The sequence below is a fragment of the Hordeum vulgare genome, chromosome 6H, assembly GCF_904849725.1.
Source record: "Hordeum vulgare subsp. vulgare chromosome 6H, MorexV3_pseudomolecules_assembly, whole genome shotgun sequence".
NCBI lineage: Eukaryota > Viridiplantae > Streptophyta > Magnoliopsida > Poales > Poaceae > Hordeum > Hordeum vulgare.
In genome coordinates this window covers 524570330-524590953 of record NC_058523.1, presented here as the reverse complement: position 1 = coordinate 524590953, position 20624 = coordinate 524570330, and the positions used below count along the sequence as shown (strand labels likewise).

The following is a 20624-nucleotide window of genomic DNA, read 5'->3' as shown; positions in this document are numbered from 1 at the left end:
ACCCCTCCCCCCCTCCCTCTCGCCGTCGCAGGTCCCGTTGGGCAAGGCCCGGGCGGCAACGGCGGTGGCGGGGCCTTCTCCCTCGCGCCGTGGTGGCTCACCCTGGGCGTTTGGGTATCCGAACCGAACCGAATTACCCGAATTGTCGGGTAATTCGGGTTTAGGGTAAGGGTTCGGTTCTCATTTCTTGACTATTCGATTTTCGGTTTAGGGTTCGGGTTCTAGTATGGAAAACCCTAAATACACATACTACCCAAATTATTCATACTTTTCGAAAATTCCATGTTATTATTACACTGACTTTTTACCCATACTAACTAAAATACCCATATTACCAAAAATATCTATACTATCCGAGTTATTCATACCAAAAGTTGATGTATGCTCCGAATATTTTGGGTATTTTGGGTACCCGAATTACCCGAACCGAAATTTTGGATAATTTGGGCTCAGGTATTTTTTTTAATAGAAACAATTTTGGTTCCCATTTTCGAATACCCGAATTACCCATAAACCAAAATACCCGAACGCCCAGGCTGAGTGGTGGCGAACTCCCCTGGCGACAGCGCGCGGTTCTGCGGCGATTCGACTACATGGAGCGGTGGGATGCCAGCGACGAGCGCGGGCCAGCGACGTCAGTGGAGGCGCGGCCTCCCTGCGGCAGAGGCGCCCCTGTTGCTGCGCCTGGGAACTCCGATCTCGTGCGGCCCAGATGGGCTTGGGCGGGCCGGTGGATCTGGGCTGCGGCTACACGCGGGCGAGGTAGAGCCTTTCAACGCCTCTGCATGGCACCGTGGTGGTGCAGGCGGCGGCGGGCCGGATCCTCACCGTCCAGCCCCTGTTTTTGATGGTGGTGAGACGGTGGCCAGCGCATCCCTTCCTGCTGACAGCGTTCTGGCTCACCTCTCCTCGGCGGTGTGGTCAAACCGGCTCCTTGTTGTGTTCCATGGGCGTTGGAGTCGACGGCATGGCCGGGGTGAAATCCCAGCGTGAAGCGGACGACGGCGACGCCTGCGGGCGTCGTCACCTCCTTGGAGGCGTCGTCACCGTGCTACCCGTGCTTCCCCGCCCCGAGCAGCAGGGGAAACCCTAGGTCCGGCCTTCGGATTGGGCGATGGCGATGCGTCTGCGTCGTTCCCCTCTTGAGGGCATCGCTTTGGTGGCTCATGGAGCCCTTGGTACTTGGTGGAGTCTGTGTTGGCCGTCGCCGAGGGTGTGGGCTTCCAAGGCGACATGTACACCGTCTTGGGAGCTTCTTTGTCGACGCCTTCTTCGGTCGGTTCAGCCCCGCCGTCCACTCGCCGACCTAGGCGCTTATGGGCGGCCGGTGCGTTGGATTGTGCCTTCTTGGAGTTAGAGTAGGTCTGAAGTTCTCATCTTCGGTCGTGACGCGACATTGAAGCTCGGTGTACACCCTCCTCGTTATTCATGTTCGGAGGATGTGCAAGGCGAGTCTTGTTGCTTGGCGGTGTGGGTTGTGTTGTTCTCCGTGTGGCGTCGTGTTTGTATCGTGTAGCCTCTTCGCGTTGTATCGGTCATCTTTGACCTCTTCTTCTATGATTTGATACACTCTCTGCGGGTGTATCCTTGAACAAAAAAAACTCTCAACTTGTTATCAACGCCCATCACCTGCGTGTGACACTGCCATAGTAGCCACCAAAAGAAAAAATGACGGATTACCTCGTCATGTGAGCTCGACACAACTTCATCGCTGATATGCAGCTTTGCAGACCTTCAAGGTGGCTTACCAAAGGTGAAGCCATTACGTTGAACGAATCAGACCGAGGTAACACATCGGACACGTCATCGAACTCCAGATCTGCACACCCGCACATTAAGGCATCAAAGGAAGAAACCATAACTGTCGTCCATGAACCACGAACCAAGCACACGATCCACCATCTTCCAGGTGTCATCGATGCAGACCATAATCTGCATCCGCTTCTGGACTAGCTCCTAATATCCTCGCCGATGCTGGAGCAAACATCGTCGCAACGGTGGAGCCCAAAGACACAGGTCCACCATGAAGATTTTGCCGCTGCCGCCACACCATCTTTGCTTAAACAAACTATTTCTAAATTCACCCCAACCATAGGACCAATTTCCTCGTCAAGGAAGGATCCAGAGATTGTTTATTCATCACCGTCATCGCTACCGTGAAAGCCAAGATGACGAACAACCTTAAAATATAGATTGCGATGAACTAAAAATGATCCACACGTGTGAACCTGATGACTCTCTTCATCATCGACGACCGAGGTCGCCAGCGGAGGGGAGCCGTCGAAGAACGATGCTGGAAAATTAGCCTCTCCTGATGGTGGCTAGGGTTCTAGCCACCAGGAACGAGAGGGAAACGATTAACCCTTACTACCTTTATTATCTTAGCATGCACACATGTCACCACGGCGCCGATGAACGAACCCGATGATTACCGAGGGATAGTCCACGCAATTCATATTTCTCCCATTTATGTGATGGATTTGGGGGACTGTGTGGGCGGTTGAATTTCATGGAGTCTGCTAGGCGCCGACGAACGAACCCACACACACATACGAAGGATAAATGGACTTTAATCTTGAAAATAACATTAAGTATTTATTTGATTCACTAGCAAAAGGGTCCGTACGTTGCAATGGGAGAAAAATATCCCCGAGAATCAGCCTCTCTTTCCTTAGTAAAAATTTCATTCATGGTCAGTGCTAATATGTGTTTCCAGGCAGGTGCATGATGTTCAGATCAAAAGATGTTTAATAACGTAAAACACAAAGGTCATTGCTAGCAATTTTAATTACAACAATACTTCTTTTAGGATTTTTATTGTGTTTTCGGTGATTAGAAGTATATGAAAATATAGGAATGCATCAATATATCTCGTTCGAGATAAGAAGGACCAATATTGAGTAAAAATATTGAAAATTCGAAAGACAAATGATAGTTGTGCATGCTTGCATAGTTCCCATAGATCTATGAATCTAAAATGCATAGTTTTTATTTATTAGTTATCACTTAGACGATAATAGGTTGTGAACATTTTTGCATATACAAACTCAATGCCTATTTGAATATTTAAATTGTATAACTGACTCAACCAATATCATAACACCAATAACTATATTAGGATACATATGTATTGGATGAGCACAATCTAATTAACAAAAATAAGGAAAAGAGTTTAGTCCATATATGTATGTTTATGCATGAAAATCTGGGAAAGTTGTTGTCATAACGCACACATAACACCAGGAGTTGTGTACCAACATGGTTGTATACTAACATTCACAATGCATGGAAACATGAATAGCTACAACAGTTAGGCCACAAAATTCACTCAAACTGAATAAAGCTACTTTTGAGAACACATAAAGTACGTTTGAGCTCCTCAATTGACCTCTCCAATAGCTTGACTTCTTCATCCTTCTTCTTTCATCTGCTATCTGTAGGAGTACAAGAGAAGGGTTCTAATAGAAGAAAAACGAAAGCATTTTTAAGAGCAAAAAACATTAATCAAATAGGCACATGAACACCTGGCCCGCGTCCGTAGCAATTACTTCCCTTTATTTTGCCATTGCTAAAGCATGTCCAACTTTTCTCTCAAAGAGGCACCCGGGAGTCACATTATTGCTTCTCTTAAAAGCTTGGAGAAGTTATCTTGCAAAATTTCAAGCAAGCCGTTCCTTTCATCGCCAAGTAAATTTCTTAGTTCAATCAACACTTCCTCCAATGCTGGAGTGGCATTACTATCATAGGCTAACTCCTATTTCATAGAGTGATCAATCCGTTCAATATGGCCGAGCTGAGGTCGCAAATCAGTGTTCTCCATAGAAACTGCATTTGGTTTGCAAACTGCACTTGATGGCTGCTCTTCCAATACCAAAATCTTTTCTTTACTCTTCATAATTTAAGGACGTGCAGAATTAAAGAATTTAAAGTCACTGGATTGGATTGATGGAGTGTCTAGCTAGTAGGATTAAACAATTAGTCATTTACTAATTGATTAATTAGTGAATCAAACATTTTTCTGAATCTTTGCCTCAATGGATGTGCATGACTAATCAGTTAACACTCACAGTGGGGGAGGACATCCTGATGGAGTGGGCGCAACCTACTTAACCAACACGCCCCACGGCTTCCGTAGTATGGACGCGTAGCTGGGCAAGCACCACTCGCCTGTCAAACACCAAATTATATGATGATACTCATATCTTTTTGTCAAACATTTTGCTATTGTGAGAACCAAAGTAGTCATATGTATCTCCTACAAAAGAGGATAACTCACGGTTCAGTCATGAAGTTATAATCCATTTAGCATTGCGGTGGTCTGGTGGATTAGGTGGGAGGAGAAACAGTGGAACAGAATTGATGCACATATAATATGGTCTGCAGATTAATATAGAATTTGGACCGTTACTACATGGACTAAGGCTATGCTTGCCATCCTGTTGAATTAGATGATAATTATATGTGTCTAACCAGTATTTGCTTATTTCATTAATTGTTTGGTTAATCAACTTTTTTCGATCTCCCACCTACTTTCTTGCAGCAAATTATAAAATAAGTATTGCCAGTGCCCATTAATAGCAATTTAGGTCCTGTTTTATTAAAAAGTCTTTTTTTAGTCTTAATTAAAAAGTTTCTATTCCTTATCTGTTTGGTTAAATAACATGCTCAAAAACCATGTTACCCCTATTAATGAACCAGAGGTTATTAAATGGCATGTTAAAAAGAGGGACACTGTTGGAAAAAGTTTCAAAAAATCTTAAAAAGTCCCAAAAAGACTCTCCCTTAGGGACTTCTTTTCTTTAGTCCCAAATGCCTAGTTTTAGTTCCTAAAAATCCTTTATGTTTGGTTTAGATGGGACTAAAAGAGACTTTTTTTAGTCCCTACACCAAAAAAATGTCTGTAAAGAAACACCCCCTTAACGTCGCAACCCTTCTCTCACACCCACTTTCGTGTCATATCTGTACTTTGCTCCGAACAGGCCATTATGGATGCAGATCCTCTCCCAAGACCGCATGGCTCAGATCCAGCAACCCACCATCGTGCAGAAACATCAACAGACGACGTGCGTTTTGACATGGCCTTAACTTTGAGGACGTGATTTTTGCGTGTCGTGCTTAGGTTGACGAAGAAGAGTAATTTCGGATTGGGGAATAGGGATCAGATTTCTTGTAATTAGAATGAATTATGATAGGTATGAATTTTGTTTTATAGTTTGTACAAATCGTAAAATTGAAATGAAGTTGAGTTGTTTGCATGCACTTTAAATGAATTAAGATTTGTATGAATTTTGTTTCGATATTTGTACAAATCAGAAAATTGAAATTAATTTTGAGTTGTTTCCATGTTTTTTTTGCGGGGATGAAGGGAGTTTTATTGCAGGTTCATAGAGTTACAGCCGAGAGGCCACAATTCTTAATACATAGTGAAACCGAGCTCAACCACACGACGATAGCTCGTTCAAATCGGCTATTATTGACCAACCGATCGACAACTTTATTTTGGGTACGACTAATTTTTTGAGAAAAAATTCCCTACTATCAAAAAGATCCTTAATCTCTAGAACCAACTGGCCATACGCTGAACGAACCAAAGTATCATTTGACAGACTTGATAGAGCTTCTGAAGAATCCGACTCTAGAACCACTCAAAGGTTGGAGTGTTGAATCACCAATGCCATGTCTTGCATGATTGCATGTAGTTATGCTTTCAACGGTACATTACCAGTTGTTTTCATATTATTTGTATTAAATTATGAATGGTTGTCATAACGGGTGCCTTGTGGTAAAAATTGATCCATAGCACGTCTAAAGAGCAAACTTCACAACCCATCTGGTCCATCGTAGTGATTATCCCTTCTTTTTGCTATGTCTTTAAAAAGTTAATTTTCCATTTTTCAACCAAGATGACATTTGTTTGAAGAAATAATTAAGATGGTAAATTGTACCCTCTCGATTCTCACATAAAGTAGGCCACATGGGATTCCGGCTACCAAATTTACCTCCTGGGTGTTTCATCGAACATGTTGTAGGCGTGGCTGGCGGCTTTGCCGTCAATGTAGATGCTTGGGTTGGCCGAAGGTGGAGGAGGCTTCTATTTGGCCGGGGCGCGTGGAACCGGAGCAGGGTCAACACTCAATGCTGCCGCATCGGCTGTGATGTCACCTTGCACGGGATGGCTTCCTTGCCTCTTTCTCTTGATGGTGAAGGCGGCGGCGGGAGGAGTTGGAGCCGCGGGAGGCCTGGCCGGACCGACCGGCGGAGGCGGGAGGGGTTGGAGCGGCGGGAGGCCCGGGCGGACGGACCAGCGGCGGTGAAGAAGACGGCGGAGCATGGTATGGCGCACCCGGGGGCGGCGGGTACTCCATCTGACTAAATTCCGGCATGGTAAGGATGGAAAGAGAGGTCTGAGGTCGGATAGGCGGCAGTGGCAGTGATGGAGACGTGAAATGAAGCCGACAGAAGTTGCTTCGTGTCAACGAAAAGGGGATCCTCCAAAATCGGACGTATTCCCACACATGTGGAGAAAATGTGCTCACGGGTATGGGATCCCACAAAAAGGATTCCGAGATGACGCGGCTTGAAGGATCTGCTTTGGCTAGGTACACAGGATGAATTCCGAAAACCTACGGTTTAGGTCCTGTTTGGAACCATAATAGATTATGGTAATCTGGATTATGAAGATATATTATATAATCTGGTTTATAAAAATAATCTAGGCGGACATGTTTGGAGGCCAGATTATATAAACTGTAATCCAAGTTTTACATTGCATAATGACATGTATGCCCTCTGTTTTTTTTAAAAAGGAGGGTGGCGGTGGTAGGAATGTAACTATCTCCAATTTTACAAGGGTAATGGGTCATTAGCAATCCATAATCTGATTTTAGTTGGAATAAAGTAGATTATGAGTTTTTAATAATCTGTCCATCTAATTTTTATAATCTACACCATAATTTGTCCTGTTTGGAGACAAAATAGATTATAAAAACTGGATTATATAATCTCGATGGTTCCAAACAGGGCCTTAGGCCGGCCAACTCCACCGCGCGATCCCAAACGGACGTTTGTTTTGCCCGGATTCTATCTGTTTGGGTAGGGCGATGGGGTCGTGTCCGGGCCTGTCCTAGGATGCGGTGGCCGTGCGCCCAGCGCGCGGCCGCATCTTTTTGCCCCATCCTGTCCGCCAGGGCCTAAAATGTCCATATTTTTGTATCAAAACAAGTTTGCACATCAACCCAATCGAAATTGTCTCTAAGTAAAATAGTTTTACAACCAAATCGAAATTGTCTTGAATGAACATAAAATGAACCAATACATCTATTGGTTGCCAATATGTTCCCACATGTGCTCAACCAAGTCATTTTGAAGATCCAAATGAGTGTGCCAATCACGCATCTCACCATGGAACTGGACAAATTGTTGAAACGTGGCCGGTTCTTGATGCAGGGGCTCAACATTTTCACCTTGATAATCAAATCCTTGGTCGAAGATACTGTCATCACGCTCGTCCTCGACGATCATGTTGTGCATGATCACACAAGCAGTCATCACCTCCCAAAGCTTCCTTTCATCCCATGACAGTGCAGGGTTTCGAACGTTACCCCATCGGGATTGAAGCACACCAAAAGCACATTCCACATCCTTTCTAGCACTCTCTTGCATTTAGGAAATTTTCTTTCTCTTCTCATCTTGGGGGTTCGAGATTGTCTTCACAAAAGTTGACCACTGAGGATATATACCATCAGCTAGATAGTATCCCTTGTTGTACCGGTGGCCGTTGATCTCAAAGTTGACAGGTGGAGAGTGGCCTTCCGCAAGCCTTGCGAAGACTGGAGAACGCTGCAGCACGTCGATATCATTGTGAGAACCTGCCATGCCGAAGAAAGAATGCCATATCCAAAGATCCTGCAAAGCCACTGCTTCTAATATGACAGTGCACGCTTTGACATGCCCTGCCAAGCAAATGGACAGTTCTTCCACTCCCAGTGCATACAATCTATGCTGCGAAGCATGCTGGAAAGCCTCTAGCTACGTTGGTCGCAAACAATCTCTCTGTATCAGCGGCAGTTGGCTGCCTCAAGTACTCAGGGCCAAACACCTCGATCATAGCCTCGCAAAACTTGTACATTGACATCAGACATGTTGTCTCACTCATACGCACATACTCATCCACCAGATCGCCTGGAATTCCATATGCAAGCATGCAGATGGCCGCGATGCATTTCTGGTAAGAGGAGAATCCTAGCTTGCCAAGGGCATCCCTCTTGCATTGGAAGTATGGATCATGAGCAACCACTCCCTCTCGTATACGATTGAACACATGCCTTGCCATACGAAAACGGTGACGGAATTTATCCGGCTTGAAGAGATGTGTGTTCGCAAAGTAATCGGCATAGAGCTGGGCCTAGCCTCTCTCCCTGTTGCAGTTCAGGTTGGGAGCACGGCCAGGGAGTGACCCCTGTACCGAGGAAGCTGTCGTTGAATGTGATCGTGAACCATCACTCCAGCCACCACAATATCTTCATCATCCGACAACGAATCGTCCGATGAATAAATGACGTGGTGGAAGAAAAACTCATCAATACTGTCCATACCTTTGCTGACAAAGTGTCGAACACCTTGCGGTCGTGGTGGCAAAGAGGCCGCGATGATCACCTCGATGCAGGGGTCGTTGGTGGCCGGCTACTGGCCGCTCTGGAGCACTCGTTGGAAGCTGTCGTGGCCGCCGTCTCCTGCGGTCGTATCCACTCTGCCGCCGGCTACGACGACGACGGCCAAACCTCCTCCGATCGACGCCCAAACTACGGCGAAAGCGCGGGCATGGTGGCGGCCATGTCGAGACGGGGTTTTCTATGGACGACCGGGGGGCTGGGGTGGCCGGAGAATAGCGGCGGCGCCGTCGGCGAGGCGGGGGGGGGGGGAGAGGGGGTGGAGGCGTTGGAATTTCTAGGAATACTTGTGTTCCCGACACGCGGGCCACGGGCGGACAAGGGCGTGCGGCGAGCGCGTCCGCGCGACATCCGTTTTCCCCAAACTCGGCGCAAGTTTAGGCCAGGGATGGATCGAAAGCGGACGAAATCCGTACATATGTCTGTTTGGGTCCGCGCGTTGGACCGTCCTATCTGTCCGTTCTACCCCAAACGAACGCATCTGGACAAAATGGGATCGCGCAGTGGAGTTGGCCTTAAAGATGCTTTAATAATGGGTTTGATGAGATAAATAATTCGCTTCGCTGGGCCATCCGGTGTTTGAACCAACACCGGACACCCTGTTACTCGGGAAAAAATATCAAAAGGGGCACAGTGTAAGTGGAGCAGGACGCGTGGCGAGCTGAGACGTGGCTGATTTCGTTGAATTGAAATGTTTTTCACTCAACTATACATGGAAATCTGAACCACCAACCACGTCATACATGCAAGACTTCAACATTGTTTTGAGGGGTTGTAAGACTCTGACATTAGTACGACTAGGCAAGATTATGCCAACACCCACGGTGGCGCGCCACTCCATACTCGCCCTGAGGATGCGTTCAATCTCGTTGTCCTGGGCATCTAGCCGGGACATGAGCGGCCCGTATCGCTGCAAGATATCGGGGTTGGCCGCCGGGTCGTCCCAGTAGTTGCTCTTGAACCGCTTCACCATGCTGTTCTCCACGACGTACTCATACTTGTCCTCGTCGGGCTCCTCACGCGCCCTCTTCGTCGGCATCGCCTCGTCTACCGTCTGCCGATCGCACACCGTGTTGGCCGCCATGCAGTGGTTGCACAGGCTATATATAGCCGCCCGGGAGTAGCCGCCGGCTATATATGCTCGTACGTAGACTCGGCACTCGGGAGCCCTTTGCTTGAGCGTGTAGGTAGCTCTAAACTTCTTTCTACTTTTCGATCCTGCGGTTATTTGCCTGCCGGCATGTGATTACTTATCTCTCCCTAATAATAAAGCAAATAGGATTTCTGTCGTCCGTCATGGCATTTATGCAAAAAAGTCCCTCCGTTTTCTGTTAATCAACCCGCAGTCCTGTTTTTATTTGAGACAACGTTTCGTTTTTACCGTGTTCATCCCCCTTCCTCTTATCCACTCGGTCTTGTCGATCGGCAGCGGAGACGGCTACGGTGCGGCGGCGCGGGAGGATGGAGGACGCTTCGCCACCTTCCTCTTATCCACGCCCAGGTGACCCCATTTGGATGCACCGCCGATAGCTCTCTCCGGCCTCCGCCGGACCTAGACCTGTGATTCCAATCCGCCGCTGATCTCCCCCCTCACCCCTGTCTCTTCCGATCTCTCTCAACCCCGTCGTGTTTCGCCGTCGACCGAATCCACACAGCGCCGCGCTCGACGCGAGCGTGCTCTCGCCGGTGTCGCGGACCGAATCCGGGCAGCGCCGCGCTCGACGCGGGCGTGCTCTCGCAGGCGCCGCGGACCGAATCCGGACAGCGACGCGCTCTACGTGGGTGTGCTCTTGCCGGCGTCGTAGACCGAATCCGGGCAGCACCGCGCTCGACGCGGGCGTGCTCTCGCCGGCGTCACGTGTGCTGTCATTCGCGCCCCTGCATCTCCTTGTTCTTTGGTTTGTGGCGGAGAAAAATGCATCTTGGTACCGGTCGAGGGAGCATGGAGGAGTGCGGCGCTGCTGGTCAGAGTGGCAGCAAAGGAGTACGCTGCTTTGTATCTACTCCTATGTTGGCCTATATGCCCAGGATTGAAAGGGCTTCATTGACTTCCTCAACGATGTGAGGCGCTTGTGTGGCTGCTCCTTGACAAGTCTCGTGAGTTGAGATGCTAGGTAACCAATTTAATTGTTTTACTAATGACATGGTTCATAATAAGATCTGTAACATAGAGTTCCCGTATATATCGAATACATTTTTCAATAATGGACAACGTTTTATCATCATTGATTTTACTGATTTTTGGTGCTTCTTATGCTTCTACTCGCTCTGTAGTAATGTGTAAGAGTTTATCTATGAGTAACCAATACAAGGTTCAATGATTTGGGTGGTGCTTGCCCTTTTGAAGTTGATTGTTATGTATGGCATGTTTGTTTCACCATACTCTAAAATTCACTACTGCCTAGGTTGGGGCTTTGATTGTGATCCCAATATGCTTGTTTTCTCGGCTGCTGATAGCACAACCTTGCATGAATTTCCTTTTGGGACAGTACTGTTGTGTGCTTCACATATATTTTCCACCATCTTTGGTTTCCCTTCAGCTGCATTGTTGATGATGAAAGGGTTGCCCAAAAGGTCCTGGACAGTACACTTTGGAGATTTCTGGGCGTCAATGGAGTTCTTGTGGGAATTTTTATGGGATACTTTGAAATTATCCTACAAAAAAAATCACATTAATATTTTATTTATCATTTTTTGGGAGCACCAATGCTTATGTACAACGGAAATTTGTTAGATCTCCTTATACATTGTATTTTTAACATCAACTAATTGTTTCTATTTTTGGGGTATCTTGGGAGACATAACCATACTTGGAACCTTGGCCAGATTCTACCACCTCTGGTTTTTAAACTTTTGTGAAATAATTTCATGAACATGCAAAGATGGCCAACTTTGCTTTGCAAACAAAGGTAGACATGATAAATATATTTATCCCTCGCCGAACTACACTGAATTTTGTGGTAGCTGGTGGAGCTTTTAAAAAGTTATGCACCCCGTTGTAGTGATAAATAAGATATCAAACATGGCCATATAGTTCTGCTTCAGCATACATACCTGGACTCTTTCGAGATGGTGTTGTCTTAGCAAAGCTTTACCTGAGAGATTATATTATTAGTTATTATTCAGAACATTTAGTGTTCAGTTAGCATTAGTTGTGATCTGAACATCAAAAGTGTGGGGTGGTTGAGTTGAGAAATACGTAGCATTCTGCCAATGATTAGTGGTTAGACATTTTTTATTTATCCTATTTACATGTCCACCATGGTAACCATAGGTTATATGGAACCAAAACCTTTGGAATGTACAAGAGCAAATTTCTTATTTCTGTAACAAAAAAATTAATATGTCAGCTACTTTGTAACAGGTGTACTTATTGGTTTCAGTTATGGTGCAGGGTAGTTAATTCTTTAAAAGTAGGTGAAGAAACCAAAATTCAAGTGAGAACACGAATACTTCCTTGGTGTGTCTATACATATGTCTCTTAGCTGAAACCCTCAAGTGAGTACGAATCAAATGAATGATGGCCCAAGGGCTCAGGTGCATTTGAAATTGTTATATTCCTCTCCAATTCAGCCAACTGGAGTATCATGCTCTCGCTTCTAGAGGTTCTACAGTTCAATCCTTATTTTATTTGATCTGGTGCATGCATTCTATTGCATCAGGATGTGTAAGTAGTTAGTAAGTTTTCTGCTAATTACCAGGATCAACTTGAAGTAGCTACTGATGGATTTAGTGCATCAAGGGAGCTTGGTGATGGTGGATTTGGAACTGTTTATAAAGGTAAAAACATGTTTGCCGAACTCGTTGCTTGTCAATGCTATATGTAAATTGCAGATGCCAACAGCTCTGTTCTCAACTGTATTCTTTGATAAAACTATCTTGCCCTTATTCACTTTGAAATAACAACTTTGAAATTTTTGTCATTCAGGAAAGCTCAAGGATGGGAGAGTAGTCGCGGTTAAACGCCTCTACAAAAACAACTACAGACGGGTTGAGCAGTCCCTCAATGAGGTCGACATCCTATCCCGCTTGCTGCACCAGAACCTTGTCATCCTATATGGCTGCACATCCCGGATGAGCCGTGACCTTCTCCTGGTGTATGTGTTCATTGCAAATGGGACTGTTGCGGATCATCTTCATGGGTCTCGTTCGGTGGAACGAGGCTTCACATGGCCCCTGAGATTGAACATTGCCATTGAAACGGCTGAAGCACTGGCCTACCTCCATGCGGTTGAGATCATACACCGGGATGTGAAGACAACCAACATATTGCTGGACAACAGTTTCCATGTCAAAGTTGCAGACTTTGGGTTGTCACGCCTGTTCCCGCTCGAGGTCACCCATGTTTCGACTGTTCCACAGGGCACACCGGGCTACGTCGACCCAGTGTACCACCAGTGCTACAAGCTTACCGACAAGAGCGATGTGTACAGCTTTGGCGTCGTGTTGGTGGAGCTGATTTCCTCAAAGCCTGCTGTGGACATGAACAGGAGCCACAGTGAGATCAACCTGGCCAACATGGCTCTCAACAGGATTCAGAACCATGAAGTTGTTCAGTTGGTTGATCCGGAGCTCGGCTACGACACCGACCCTGAAACGAAGAGAACAATCGACCGGAGGTGGCCTTCCAGTGCCTGCAGATGGAGAGGGAGATGCGGCCGTCGATCAAGGAGGTGGTGGAGATCCTGACTTACGTCAAGGACGGAGACTATCAATCTAAGAGCATGAGAAAGAAGGCGTCTCAGAAAGAGGATGTGCACTTGCTCACGGATGGCCTGCAGTTTTCGCTTGACACGGTCATCCATAGATTCCATAGCCAGTCAACTAATCACTCGGTAGCGTCGAATGCTAGCGGATTATAGGGCGCGGAGGTCAAGAGGCCGCGACTGCTCCTCGACAGCGACGGCGCGGGGGTCGACGGGCTGTCGTACCACCGTAGTGGCAACGACCAGAGCCCGGAGGCGGCCTTGGTGCCGCAGCCGAGCATGGACCTGTACTTCGCCGGTGGCAACGGGTTCGGCGATGTGTAGATGGACGGCTCCCCGCCCTACGGCTTTTACATGGACAGCGGCTACTGACTGCTTCCCTGGACGTTGGCTATCGGTGCCGGTGCCGGTGTATGTATGTAGATAATGTTGGCACTAAGCCATGCCCGCACACGATGATGACCGAGCAGTTCCAGGTCGCGGGTGCGCAACGACTCACGTTCGCTCGACAGCGAGTCACGGGGCGCGCGTGCGTGGGCAGCGGAGGCTGATCGCGTGGGAGCTACGCCCCGTTAGCTACAAAACTGGTCGTAGTTAGTGGCTGGGTGTGATGCATCCATGCATGGGTTAGTGGGCGTTGTGGTGGCCAGGTCATGTGTGCGTGCGTGTGCTGGTGTGTGTACTTGACTATAAAAGCCTTCCATGTGTACTGCTTGTAGGAGCCCTGGCGTGTGTTACCGAGCGCCGGTATGTGCCGAGCTGTAGGTGCCGGTGGGTTGTCGAGCCAAGTAAGAAGGATCTAAGAAAGATGTAGTCTTCGTTGGGACTTTTATGTAGGATTTTTGAACATCAACAACTTACTATGAATAATCCAGTTTATTTAGAGTGAGTTGAAGGAGTAAGTTTTATTAGCACAGAAGAAGATTACGAGCTTTTGAAATACAATAGAATTTTCATAAAGTGGATCATTATGTATCTTACAACCAATTTCATTGGAAAATTTCTTACAACACGTGAACATATATGACAAGGAACATAAGATGGCTTAATCTGCAATCCCAGACAACATGAACCTCTAAAGAGAATAATTATGGGAAAGTGAGATGTTTGCCCTATTGCAATGCACACCAACTCTTTTCATGAATGGCATTTTTTTAACCCAAAAAATATGTCAACTTTAAGACCATTTTTTTATTAAATTAAGATATGTCTTACTAAGCATGACATATATTAACTGAATGGAGTACCTACAATAGTGATGGTGAGAATAAAATAGTAACGTCCCAAACCAAACAATGCAAACTTTTTTTAACCATTTTACAAAGATGGCAAGGCCAACAGCATAATTCTTCATGTTGAGAATTGTTAATGTGGGTCATAAATCAAACAATTACTCGTGTTATAGGCTACGGGATGTGATGCTTTTTTTTTTCCGGTGCAACGCACGGACATTTTGCCTAGTACTTACTTATATGTGCAGCTATCGGTGGATATTCAAGATCGAGTAACCTGTGTGGACTTCCCAGCCGAGGCAAACTCGGTCGATCGGATTGGTGGAGTATACGGTACGCTACGGCATGTAAGGCTAGGTCGTTTCGGTAAGGGACACGGCTGGGCGATGTAAGAAAAAAGGACACGGTCGGGCGCGTGTCCATGTACAATACAAGAAACAACGAAGCGCTTATCAATTCTCAAAAAAAAAAAACGCTTACCAGTTTATTATTAAAAAAACGTGTTGCCTTTTTTTTTTTACGGGTGCTACGAGTCAGTCGGACGGAACCCTTTGAGCCCGATCTCCAACATGTGCTTATCGTCAAGAGAAGGTTGTAATAGCACCCGAGTGCGTATGCATCCTTTATAAACAATAAAATTAAAAAATAGCAAAAAGTTTAATTTTGTTTGAAACTTTACAACATATAAGATGGTCAAACTTTGTAAGTGTTTACAAGTTTTCATCTTAAAATATCATGTACAAAAAGGTGTATAATCAAATTTTAGATTTTAGTACTAAAATTTCTTAAAATTAAAGTACTAAAATATTTTCTCTGTGCAGAGCGTCTTAAATGTTTTTTTTTGCATGAAAATTTGCAATCACCTAGAAAGTTTGATCATCTTTGATTTTATAAAGTTTCATATTTTTTTGACTTTTTTCTATTTGTTTCAATGTTATTATTCATTATCAAATATGCCCGTGCATTGTAACGGGAGAGAAAAATTAACCCTCATACACACACTCGATGACACCCGCAAACATATTTGGTATCTCTATAAAAAACAATCAATCTTTAAGGACATGCATAACGAATAGGCATTTTCAAAATACCCTATATAAAAAGGTATTAATTAAGGATACAACATAAACATAATTGTAGACAAGATTAACATGAAAGATAATATCATATTTGGAATCTACACATTTTTCTGAGCAATTTCCGTGTACAACATTTTAAATTTAAAGTTAAGGTTTGAAAGATATGAATATTTTAAAAAACATTTGAATCTATAAAAAAATTAAAAAGAAAATTACCGGACCAAAATTAAAGTAATGTGCAGCCCATCTACTAAGATGACGATTGGGCGAAGTAGCTCTATGTTACGCCTACCCAAAATCTATACTTCTATTAAACAAGCAAACTATTTGTTTCTTAAAACCACAACACAAATGTACCCAGGTTGATTAGTACCGTTAGATTAAACCCGCTAAATAAAATCTGATTGTTGCTATTAATTTAGTCCCACGTCAAATGTGTGTATTTAGCAGTTTAGAACGACTAAACGCCCTCCACCGACAGAGGAATATTCCACGCCCGCCTTCCGCTAATCCTACCAATCAAGCTAATCCCTCTATGTCTATTCCTCCCGTGCCAACCCTACCATGAGCCCTCCACAGAAGGCACGCACGCCGCCGCACGGAGTCATAACCAACAGCTCCTCTCGCTCTTCACGCCCACGCGATGTCGCCCGGATCGGAGGTCGCCGATCCGTCATGTTCCATTCAGGAGCTCGCTAGAAGCACCCCGCAGGTTCTCAAGGTCTTTAACCGGAGCCAAAACAACACGCACCGATGACCAACAGAGTCACAGAGGTGAGCCACAAATTCGCCTACCCGTCGAATCTATCTTTCTCTACGTGCCGCATGGAGAACAACTGTTGTAGTGGTTGTGGCTCCCGATTTGGTCCTGCTTGTATGCCGTTGGGTTACTCTCTCAGTCCGTTGTTCATACGACTCTGTTTGCCAAGATCTGATTTTTATCTACGCTTCCAACTAGGCAGTCTGATGCCAACGAGTTTCTTGCCAGATCGGTGATTCAAACAAGCAACTCCTTGATCTTTACTTATGTTTCTCTTGGGTGATGTTCAGGTGTGGCAGTACCACCAGGGGAGTTCAAGGCGGCCGCCGCCGGTGTTAGCCGCCCCGGTGCGGGAGGAAACATGCACGTGATCAGGGACATTAATTGGCAACGTCGTCCACAACCAAGTCCTCGACGGTAAGAAAATAAACGCAAGGAACTAATGCACATCCTGTTTTCCTATTTTAGTTCTTTGTCCATTCTTGGTCCTGATCAAACTAAATTCCGTCTTGTTCGCTGCAACAGCAATATCCAGCTATCGGCAGGGATCAATCGACCAGTCACCAGGAGGTTCGGCATTCAACTCTTGAAGAAGGCCCAAGTCGATCCATGTAAGGTACGAATATCATCCCCATTCTTCTTGCATGCCTTCTAAAGAAATTTCTTGATGATGGATCCTAAATTGCTCTGATGGTTTGCAGAACAGCGTAGTTGTTCCTCCAGGAGCGCAGGCAACCCTCGAGTGAGTAAACAAGAAGGTCACTGTCGACTGTCACCGGCTGCACTCCGATGCTGGGGATGGTGATAAATGTAGTTTTTTGTTTTATTTTTGGACCCAGATGAGGTAATGCAGTTGGGGCTGCTACTCGTTGGCCTCTCCCGGAGCGTGCGTTGTAGCTTCGACGCTCGACTGCTGCCCCACGGACGCATTCATCACATCCCTACAGCGGATGCTTCTGCCCTCCTCTCTGTGGCTATTCTTCAGGCATTATTTTGATGCTATGCCGATACTGGCACCACACCCACCGGACTGATTTTTCTCTGTACATGTAGGGAAATTAATTATATGCATGTTCTGTTCTGTTGCGTGATGCCCACAACAACTTGAGCACTGATAGTATAGCCTAGCTAGCCTCTTCAGTAGGTGCAATGGCAATAAAGCTTATGAGCTCATTTTTAACATGTACGGGAGCAGTTGACATCCTGGTGTGAAGCAGGTATGTCGATTCCATTAGCTATGGGTAAATAGGTATGTGCCTTACTTATAGATAAAGCCTTGCATGATGTGCTCTTTAATTGATGGACTGAGGAGGAGGTGAGAAATGTATAACAACCATCTTGGTCCAAATGAAAAGTATGTCAGTGCTAACCTGCCTACCACATCCTAAGACTTACAAATCTGTACAATAGGAATGGCTAGCTGTTTTGTGGTCTACAACCCTATGCATGTAACATCATCACCATGTCTGCATGTAGTGTTCTCGCATACTTTCGACAAGGGCACGATGTATTTCGTGATTTTTTATAATATTTTTTGCATAATGGTTGAGCTCGGTTTCAACTTCTACCGAGTAGTTGATAGGCAAGCCTGATGCACACATATGGAGGTTCTGCAATTCCAATAGCTCTAGAGTTGTCCAGTATACTGATGAGGCCTACATATTTTGCTGATGCAGGTTGGAGGGGAACATGAACTCTGGCAATCAAAAATAGCAGATATAAAATAACTGCATTCCAGGTCATGTATTTCGATAACAACTTGGAACAGGTATGTTTTCTATATATAATCTCGGCCAAGCCATTTAAGCTTATATTGGTGCTCTCTACTTTTCAGAGGTGTGTGTATTGGGAGCGCCCATGATTCAGGTCAAGTGGTACTTGAAGCCAGTGATAAACCATGACGGATGCTAATTGTGGTTATCCTACTTCAACAATGTGCTTGCGAGTTGCCACTCAAGAGTGACAAAGTAACACATGCCGTTTTTTTAAGAAACCACTTCAACTTACGTATGTAATATGTTGTGAAGAACTATGACACGGCCTTGTTTGTATGCATGTCTAATGTATTTTCATGCTGAAGCGGGTAATGTATTCTTGCCCCCCATAAGTCCTGCATGGCACCGCCTTCGCACTTGTATTCTTGGTCACGTGTTGCTGAATCCGGTGACTCTATTTTCTCTTCTTTCATTCACAATTATTGACATGAATTTGCCCGTCCATTTGGTCATATCATTGGCAACAATTTGAACGTGTCAATCGGAGATCAGTTCTCCACAGTTGGGATGTTGATATGACAAGTCTAATTCATCTTTAATCTTCACGGAACTAATTTTGCATGCCATGTATGTCATACAGAAATGTTAACTTACCATCATTTTTGTTCACAAATCTTGCACTATACAGGTGATGAGAGAAACTCAGAATGTAAAAAAAATGGTCTTGACCACTAGCGGACTCTTCTATATCACCGACTCCCATGAGCGGCGTTGTATTCGAGTTCAGCGATTCAACTTACAAAGATAACATGTAGGTTGAACCCCAAGAGAGATAAATTACACCTACTTTTTAAGTATACTTATTCAAAGTTTGCATCTCTATCATATTACATGGACAAACTATACCTATTATACGTCCTTTCAAGTTCACACAAGAAATTAATTACACATCCTACATTCTTTACTATATGACTGTGATTTCTTGGTTTGGGATTTTTTTAATTTGCTAGAACTTCACATGACATCATCAAAAGAGAAGTCATAGGGTTTGTATTAAACTTTATGAGAGACATGGGGATCATCAGGCACGACATATATATATTCTACTCCCACCGCCACCCCTCATCAAATTCTGGAATATGAATTCAGAATTGCCTTGATCCATACAATGCTCGTACACGCTTAGCACTCCCTCCATTCATGACTATAAGATGTTGTAACTTCTGTATGGATTGGATGTATATACACACGTCTTAGTGTTTTTGTCCACTCATTTTAGTTTGTATATAGTTTATATTAGAATATTAAGAACATCTTATTTTGTGAATGGAGGGAGCAGTATACGTTGAGCTTCATCTTAGAGAGTTTCCATTACACAAAAATTAATTAATCTCAATATGAATTGAGAATTCAATACCCTTATAAATTTCATGGGCTGCTTTGATTAATACATGTGTTGCAAGTGCATACTTACTAGTCATAGAGAAAATGCAGAAAAAGGTGGATTCGAACTTGGGTCTCCTAAGTCACAAGGCTCGAGCCAGTTCGCTGCGCATACACTTGTGATAATTGAAAGGATAAAGTTTTATACGAACGAGGCACTATGCTGGCGTATTTAAGAAAAAAAATGAATCATTTTTGTCACTTATGGATGGCATTGGTGGGTAACTTCTATCAACTTCGAGCGTGTTTTAAATGACGGTGAGCGGTGTTGGGGAACGCTGCATGAGAAATAAAAAATTTCCTACGCATACGAAGACCTATCATGGTGATGTCCATCTACGAGAGGAGATTTGGATCTACGTACCCTTATAGATTGCACAGCAGGAAGCGTTAAGAAACGCGGTTGATGTACTGGAACGTCTTTACGTCCCTCGAACCGTCCCACGATCCGTTCCGATCTAGCGCCGAACGGATGACACCTCCACGTTCAGCACACATACATCTCGACGATGATCACGGCTTCTTGATCCAGCAAGAAAGACAGAGAAGTAGATGAGTTCTCCGGCAGTGTGACGACGCTCCGGTGGTGGTGATGATCTACTCCTGCAGGGCTCCGTACGAGCTCTGCAGAAATCCGATCTGGAGGTAGAACTATGTGGTCAAGGGTTGAGTTGCACGTGGCAAAAATTGTCTCAAATCAGCCCTAAAACACCGCTATATATAGGAGGGAGGGGGAGGGCTAGCCTTGAGGGACAAGCCCTCAAGGGTGCACCGGCCGCCACGGAGGAGGAGGACTCCTCCTCCAATTCGGTTTGGGAAGGAGGAGTCCTCCTCTTCCTTCCCACTTCCCTCTTTCCCTTTTCTTTTTCTTTTCCTTTGGTATTTTCTTATGTGGCGCCATGGGCCCCTTGGGCTGACTCCACCAGCCCACTAAGGACTTGTGGCGCCACCCTAGTATCTTGGGCTCACTCCCAGGTGGGTGGGCCCCTCCCGGTGAACTCCCGGAACCCATTCATCACT

General features: G+C 45.3%; 1 pseudogene; it reads left to right on the top strand.

Moving 5' to 3' along the window:
- Nucleotides 1-10611: 10611 nt before the first annotated feature.
- LOC123405743 lies at nucleotides 10612-13699 on the top strand (annotated as a pseudogene).
- Nucleotides 13700-20624: the final 6925 nt, after the last annotated feature.